Raw genomic sequence first — 7,229 nt, 5'->3', positions numbered from 1 at the left:
AATCTGAGATAACAGGTGTCGAGCTGGATGATGCTGCTTGACTTGTTGTGTTCATCCAGCTCTACACTTTGTTATCTCAGATTCCCCAGCATTGGCAGTTCCCGCTAACTATGTGGGCGCTCCAGTTTCCTCCCACAGACCAAAGATGTGCAGGCTAGGTGGATTGGCCATGCTAAATTGCCCGTAGTGTTCAGGGGTGTGTGGGTTCGAGGGGGATGGGTCTGGCTGGGATGGTTCGACGGGCGGTGTGGACTTACTGGGCTGAAGGGCCTGTTTCCACACTGTAGGTAATCTCATCTCTGAGCATGTGCCTCTGTCTCAGTTCTATCACGATTGCATTGAGACTTACCCTTCGTAATGGCCCTCTAATAATGGGGCACTTCCTCAAGACTGACCATACAGAATTGAGTCGCTGCCTCAGCATTGACCGCTTGACAACAAGCCACTGGTTCTGAATAGAGCTGCAATACCTCAGTCCTGACCCTCCATTCATGGGGCATGCCTTGAATTCTGACACCTGCATAATGAGGCACTGCCTCTGACAGCAATGCACTCCCTCAGTTCTGACCCACTCAGCACTGAAGATCTAACAGTGCTTCAATGTATCATAGAACATAGAACATAGAACATAGAACAGTACAGCACAGAACAGGCCCTTCAGCCCACAATGTTGTGCCGACCATTGATCCTCATGGATGCACCCTCAAATTTCTGTGACCATATGCATGTCCAGCAGTCTCTTAAATGACCCCAATGACCTTGCTTCCACAACTGCTGCTGGCAACGCATTCCATGCTCTCACAACTCTCTGCGTAAAGAACCTGCCTCTGACATCCCCTCTATACTTTCCACCAACCAGCTTAAAACTATGACCCCTCGTGCTAGCCATTTCTGCCCTGGGAAATAGTCTCTGGCTATCGACTCTATCTATGCCTCTCATTATCTTGTATACCTCAATTAGGTCCCCTCTCCTCCTCCTTTTCTCCAATGAAAAGAGACCGAGCTCAGTCAACCTCTCTTCATAAGATAAGCCCTCCAGTCCAGGCAGCATCCTGGTAAACCTCCTCTGAACCCTCTCCAAAGCATCCACATCTTTCCTATAATAGGGCGCCCAGAACTGGACGCAGTATTCCAAGTGCGGTCTAACCAAAGTTTTATAGAGCTGCAACAAGATCTCACGACTCTTAAACTCAATCCCCCTGTTAATGAAAGCCAAAACACCATATGCTTTCTTAACAACCCTGTCCACTTGGGTGGCCATTTTAAGGGATCTATGTATCTGCACACCAAGATCCCTCTGTTCCTCCACGCTGCCAAGAATCCTATCCTTAATCCTGTACTCAGCTTTCAAATTCGACCTTCCAAAATGCATCACCTCGCATTTATCCAGGTTGAACTCCATCTGCCACCTCTCAGCCCATCTCTGCATCCTGTCAATGTCCCGCTGCAGCCTACAACAGCCCTCTACACTGTCAACGACACCTCCGACCTTTGTGTCGTCTGCAAACTTGCTGACCCATCCTTCAATTCCCTCGTCCAAGTCATTAATAAAAATTACAAACAGTAGAGGCCCAAGGACAGAGCCCTGTGGAACCCCACTCACCACTGACTTCCAGGCAGAATATTTTCCTTCTACTACCACTCGCTGTCTTCTGTTGGCCAGCCAATTCTGTATCCAAGCAGCTAAGTTCCCCTGTATCCCATTCCTCCTGACCTTCTGAATGAGCCTTCCATGGGGAACCTTATCAAATGCCTTACTGAAGTCCATATACACCACATCCACAGCTTGACCCTCATCAACCTTACTAGTCACATCCTCAAAAAACTCGATAAGGTTTGTAAGGCATGACCTACCCCTCACAAAGCCGTGTTGACTGTATTTGATCAAGCCATGCTCTTCCAGATGGTCATAAATCTTATCCCTCAGAATCCTTTCTAACACCTTGCAGACGACAGACGTGAGACTTACCGGTCTATAATTGCCGGGGATTTCCCTATTTCCTTTCTTGAAGAGAGGAATTACATTTGCCTCTCTCCAGTCCTCAGGTACGACTCCAGTGGAGAGCGAGGATGCAAAGATCTTCGCAAGTGGCGAAGCAATTGCATTTCTCGCTTCCCAAAGCAGCCGAGGACAAATCTGATCCGGGCCTGGCGACTTGTCAATCTTAATGTTTGACAAAATTTTCAGTACATCAGCTTCCTCTATCTCTATCCATTCCAGCATGCACACCTGCTCTTCAAAGGTTTCATTCACTACACAGGTCGTTTCTTTCGTAAAGACAGAAGCAAAAAACTCATTTAGGGCTTCCCCTACCTCCTCAGGCTCCACACACAAGTTCCCTATGCTATCCCTGATCGGCCCTACTCTTTCTTTGACCATTCTCTTATTCCTCACGTAAGTGTAAAATGCCTTTGTGTTTTCCCGGATTCCTTCTGCCAAGCCTTTCTCGTGCCCCCTCCTGGCTCTCCTCAGACCATTTTTGAGCTCCTTCCTTGCCTGCATGTAATCCTCTCTAGCTGAACTTGACCCTAGCTTCCTCCACCTTATGTAAGCTACCTTCTTCCTTTTCACTAGAAGCTCCACCGCTCTCGTCATCCAAGGTTCCTTTATCTTACCCCGTCTTGCCTGTCTCAGAGGGACATATTTACTCATCACTCCCAACAACTGTTCCTTAAACAATCTCCACATGTCTATCGTTCCCTTACCATGGAACAACTGCTCCCAGTCCATGCTTCCTAACTCGTGTCTAATCGCATCATAGTTTCCTCTTCCCCAATTAAATATCCTCCCATTCTGCCTAATCCTCTCCTTCTCCATAGCTATGTAGAATGAGAGAGTGTTATGGTCACTATCACCAAAATGCTCTCCCACCACAAGATCTGATACCTGCCCCGGCTCGTTTCCGAGCACCAAGTCTAGAATGGCCTCTCCCCTCGTCGGCCTGTCAACGTACTGCGTTAGGAAACCCTCCTGAACACACCTTACAAAAACAGCTCCATTCAAACCTTCTGCTCGAAGGAGGTTCCAATCAATATTAGGAAAGTTAAAGTCACCCATTACAACAACCCTACTGCGTCCACACTTTTCCAAAATCTGTCGACCTATGCTTTCTACAATCTCCCTGCTGCTATTGGGGGGCCTGTAGTAAACCCCTAACGAGGTGACTACTCCCTTGCTGCTCCTAATTTCCACCCACACTGACTCAGTAGGCAGATCTTCCTCGACAATGGAAGCTTCTGTAGCTGCGATACCCTCTCTGATTAGTAGTGCTACACCCCCTCCTCTTTTTCCCCACTCCCTATTCTTTTTAAATGTTCTAAACCCTGGAATATCCAGCAACCATTCCAGCCCATGAGAAACCCATGTCTCTGTTATGGCCACAACATCATAGCACCAGGTACTGATCCATGCTCTAAGTTCATCACTTTTATTCCTGATACTCCTTGCATTAAAGCAAACACACTTTAACCGATCCCTTGGTTCCTTCCCAGGAAAATCCTTCCCACTAGCTGGTCTACCTCTTGCTACTGCCTCACCTGCATCAACGCTCACCTCTGGTATACAGCTCAGGTTCCCACCCCCCTGCCATACTAGTTTAAACCCTCTCGAACTACTCGAGCAAACCTTCCACCCAGGACATTGGTCCCCTTCCAGTTCAGATGCAACCCGTCCTTCTTGTACAGGTCCCACCTTCCCCAGAAGGCATCCCAATTATCAACATATCTGAAACCCTCAGTATCAGTGTTGATCCTATGAGAATGAGGCAGGCAGTCAGTGCTGAGCCTCTGATAGAGCTGCATAAAGCTCATTCCTGATGATTTAAACACATGCATACCCTCAATTCTGACACTGAGGCACTGCCTCAGAATGGACCATCTGACAATGATGCAATACCTCAGTTCTGACCCTCTGACAGTTCTGCAACACCTCAATCCGCACCCTTCAATCAGGAGGCACTCCCTCAATTATGAGCCCTTTGTGGGTTCGTTCTGTGGCAATACCTCATTGCTGCAGTGTCAGTGCTGAGAGCGGGCCTTTTTATTCACTCATCAGTACCTAAGGCACTGGCTAATTGTCAGCAGCTCAGTTCTGAGGCAACGTCTCTTTGACAGAGTGTCAGCACCAAGGCAGACCCTCACTGTAATGGTGTCAGAATTAAAAGATTGTCATTTGGAGGGTCTAAGAAGTGGTGTTTCAGATCAGTCAGAGGGTCTATACTGAGGCATTTCAGATCAGTCAGAGGGTGCCTCATTTTAATGCAGTAAGACTTGACAGAATGCCTCATTGTCAGAGGGTCAGAGCCAAGTCAGTGCCTCATTATCAGACACAGTCCAAAGAGAGGGCCTTGATGTCAGTAGCTCTGTTATAAGGTGATACCTCATTGAAGGATCATTCTTGAGTGTGTGCCGCATTGTTCGTGGGTCAGTACGGAAGGAGTGCCTCAAAACTGGGGAGAGTCACGTAATTAGAGATTTGGAGCTGAGGTCAGTGCCTCATTGTTACAGGGTTAGTTCTGAGGCAGGCTCACATTGCTAGAGGGTTAGTTCTGAGTGAGTATATTAGTTGCACACAGTAAATACTGAGTCAGTACCTCAATGCATTGGGTTCAGAGTTGATGGAGTACAACATGATCAGAAGTTCAGTCCTGAACGATTGCAGCTCTGTCAGAGGGTCAGAACTGAGGGGGCTGTGCTTTACTGTCAGTGGATCAGTTCTGACACAGTACCTCATTGCTGGAGGGTCAGATCTGAATGAGTACCACATTGTCAGAAGGTCAGTACTCAGCCAGTGCCTCAAACAGAGAGTACCCATGCAAATAAGCAGTAAAAACACCCATGTAAATTAAATCTTAAAACACAGAGGATCCTGCAAACAAACGCGAAAACAGAGAGCCTCCTGGAAATAAACCCAAAAACACAGAATGCTCTGCAAATAAACTCAAAAACACAGATGGGACTGTAAATAAACCATGAGACGTGGAGCTCATTGTTTCAGGGGTTTTTTTAAACAAAGACCCAACCGTAACAAAATCATGAAATGAAAATCCTCCTGTAAATAAATGCTAAAACCTAGAGCTCACTGGAAATAAATCCTAAACTACGCTGCTCACTGTAAATAAACCAGGCAGCCTTCTGAAAATAAACCTTAGAATACAGCCTTTTCATGTAAACCTTAAATCACAGAGCTCTTTGTAAATAACCCTAAAACACAGGCCTCATTGTAAATAAACCCGAAAACAGAGAACTCCCCCCCGCCAGTGTATAAGCACTGCAACACAGAGCCCCCTGTATAGAAGCCATAAATCACAGATCTACCCTGTAAATTAAGTCAAAAACATACAGGACACTGTAAAACACAGAGCCCCCTACAATTGTACACTCAAATACTCAGACCCCTTTAAAATGAACTCTAACACACATCCCCCACGAAGTTGAGAGAAAAAGACACGGCTGAATAAAGCTGAAAACACAGCGCACCTCTTCATGCACCCGAATACTGACCCGACCTGTGAACGATCTGTAAGACAGGGCCCTTCACAAATAAACCCTCAAAGACAGAGCTCGCGATAAATAAAGAGCGCCCTGTAAATAAACCCTAAAACACTGAGTAAAAACCCAAAGAACTGCGGATGTTGTAAATCAGAAAACAAATACAAAGTTGCTGCAAAAGCTCAGCAGGTCAGGCAGCATTTGTCAGCTGAAAAACAGAGCTAACCGGTTCCGGTTCGGTGACCCTTCCACAGAACCTCCCTCAGTTCTGCTGGGCTTTTCCAGAAACTTTGTTTTTGTTCTTGATTTGCAGCATCCGCAGTTATTTCAGTTTTCAATTCACCAGGCAGTCAGTAACATCAAATGGTTGTGTATCACATATTTACCAGTCAGACTCAAACACGCCAAACTCGTTCGCTCACGTGGTCTGAGAGAACAAGGTGTCGAGCCGGATGAACACAGCAGGCCAAGCAGCAGGAAGGCCGACGGTTCGGGCCTAGACCCTTCTTCAGAAAAGTGGTCACTTGTTAATCTTGTAACCTTTGGCCCTGAATATCCTGTGGTCTGCCCTGTTTACTCATATCGGTTAGCACTTAACAAGGCTTCCGGAGGTTGGCTGGTGTGTCTTTAGTGATACAGGGCAAATCGCCTTCAAATATCCTTTTGTGTGGTTTTTCTGTGACATTATATCATAAGCCTCTTTACTGTTGCACTGAAGGTCCTCTTCACCGAAGTACCCACAGCGCTCCATGTGACCACTATCGCGCTCTCATTCATTCATAACTTTACTGACCACTCACTAGGGTCCTCTGTTTACTGTTACGCATTTCATTCATTCATTCATAAAATTGCGATCTTGCCATACTTTTCACTAATAAAGGGAGACTATAAATTAAAATGTTCCTTCCACGCATTCCTGCCTTTTCACAGTTTGAACTCGTGTTGCTGACAGTGTCCAAACCTGTGTCTACATCAGAGTCAATCCCTGACTATGTTAATTTTCTAATCTATTCAGAACAATATCTTCCCATCCATCGTGTCACCCGAAACTATGAATAATTATAATATTAATCAGCCCTCAACAAACGTCTCCCAGGACTTGAATAGCTGGCGGGACATCAAACAAGTTTCTGCTTTACCACGTCTCTGTTAGATACATATTGACTAGGGCCCGCGATCACTTTCAGAAAGTTCCTCCTCTCTCTCAAAACAGCTCTTCCGTGAAATTGAGTGAGAAGAATGAGAAGGTCGGCAAGAGTGAAATCTCAAGTCCCGGCCGCGGTAATCAGGCCACTGACCTTTCTGCTGTCATCAACTGATTGTCAGCCCAATCAAATCACATCGGGTTGATAATCTTTCTGGTGTCGTCTAATTTTAAAAAAATAAAAAGGATCCACACCAGTCATTGCCCTATTTCAAATACCTCAGTCCTGTCCCTGTAAGAGCCCTCAGTCCTGACCCGATTGGCAGTCAGACAACACTGCACGTCTACGGTACTGACCCTCTGACCATGAGGTACTCTCACAATGAGATGTTATTGTATAACATCCCATTGATTTCTATACTTCTACAAATTAAAGTCTTTCATCTGCCTACGCACAGGGATGCAGGCACTGCCCTGAAGCTTCCTGCCCAGCTAGGAATTCAGTGTAAAACTTCTGTAACTCTTTGTCTTCCCACACATCGGTATGCAGACACTGTCTTAAGCTTCCTGACTGAATACAATTAGAATTAAACTG

The 7,229-nt window shown here is 46.1% G+C and overlaps 1 protein-coding gene across 1 annotated transcript in view; it reads right to left on the bottom strand.

Annotated features, from left to right (window-relative positions):
- Positions 1-6,001, bottom strand: part of LOC132207615 (complement C4-like) — a 201,613-nt gene extending 195,612 nt beyond the window's left edge. The window contains exon 1 of the mRNA XM_059643559.1: positions 5,877-6,001. The gene's annotated coding sequence lies outside the window, so the exon portion shown is untranslated. The remainder of the gene's footprint in view (positions 1-5,876) is intronic.
- Between the last annotated feature and the right edge of the window lie 1,228 nt (positions 6,002-7,229).

Source organism: Stegostoma tigrinum, unplaced genomic scaffold (assembly GCF_030684315.1).
Source record: "Stegostoma tigrinum isolate sSteTig4 unplaced genomic scaffold, sSteTig4.hap1 scaffold_111, whole genome shotgun sequence".
Taxonomy (NCBI): Eukaryota; Metazoa; Chordata; class Chondrichthyes; order Orectolobiformes; family Stegostomatidae; genus Stegostoma; species Stegostoma tigrinum.
This window is presented reverse-complemented; position numbering and strand designations above follow the sequence as displayed.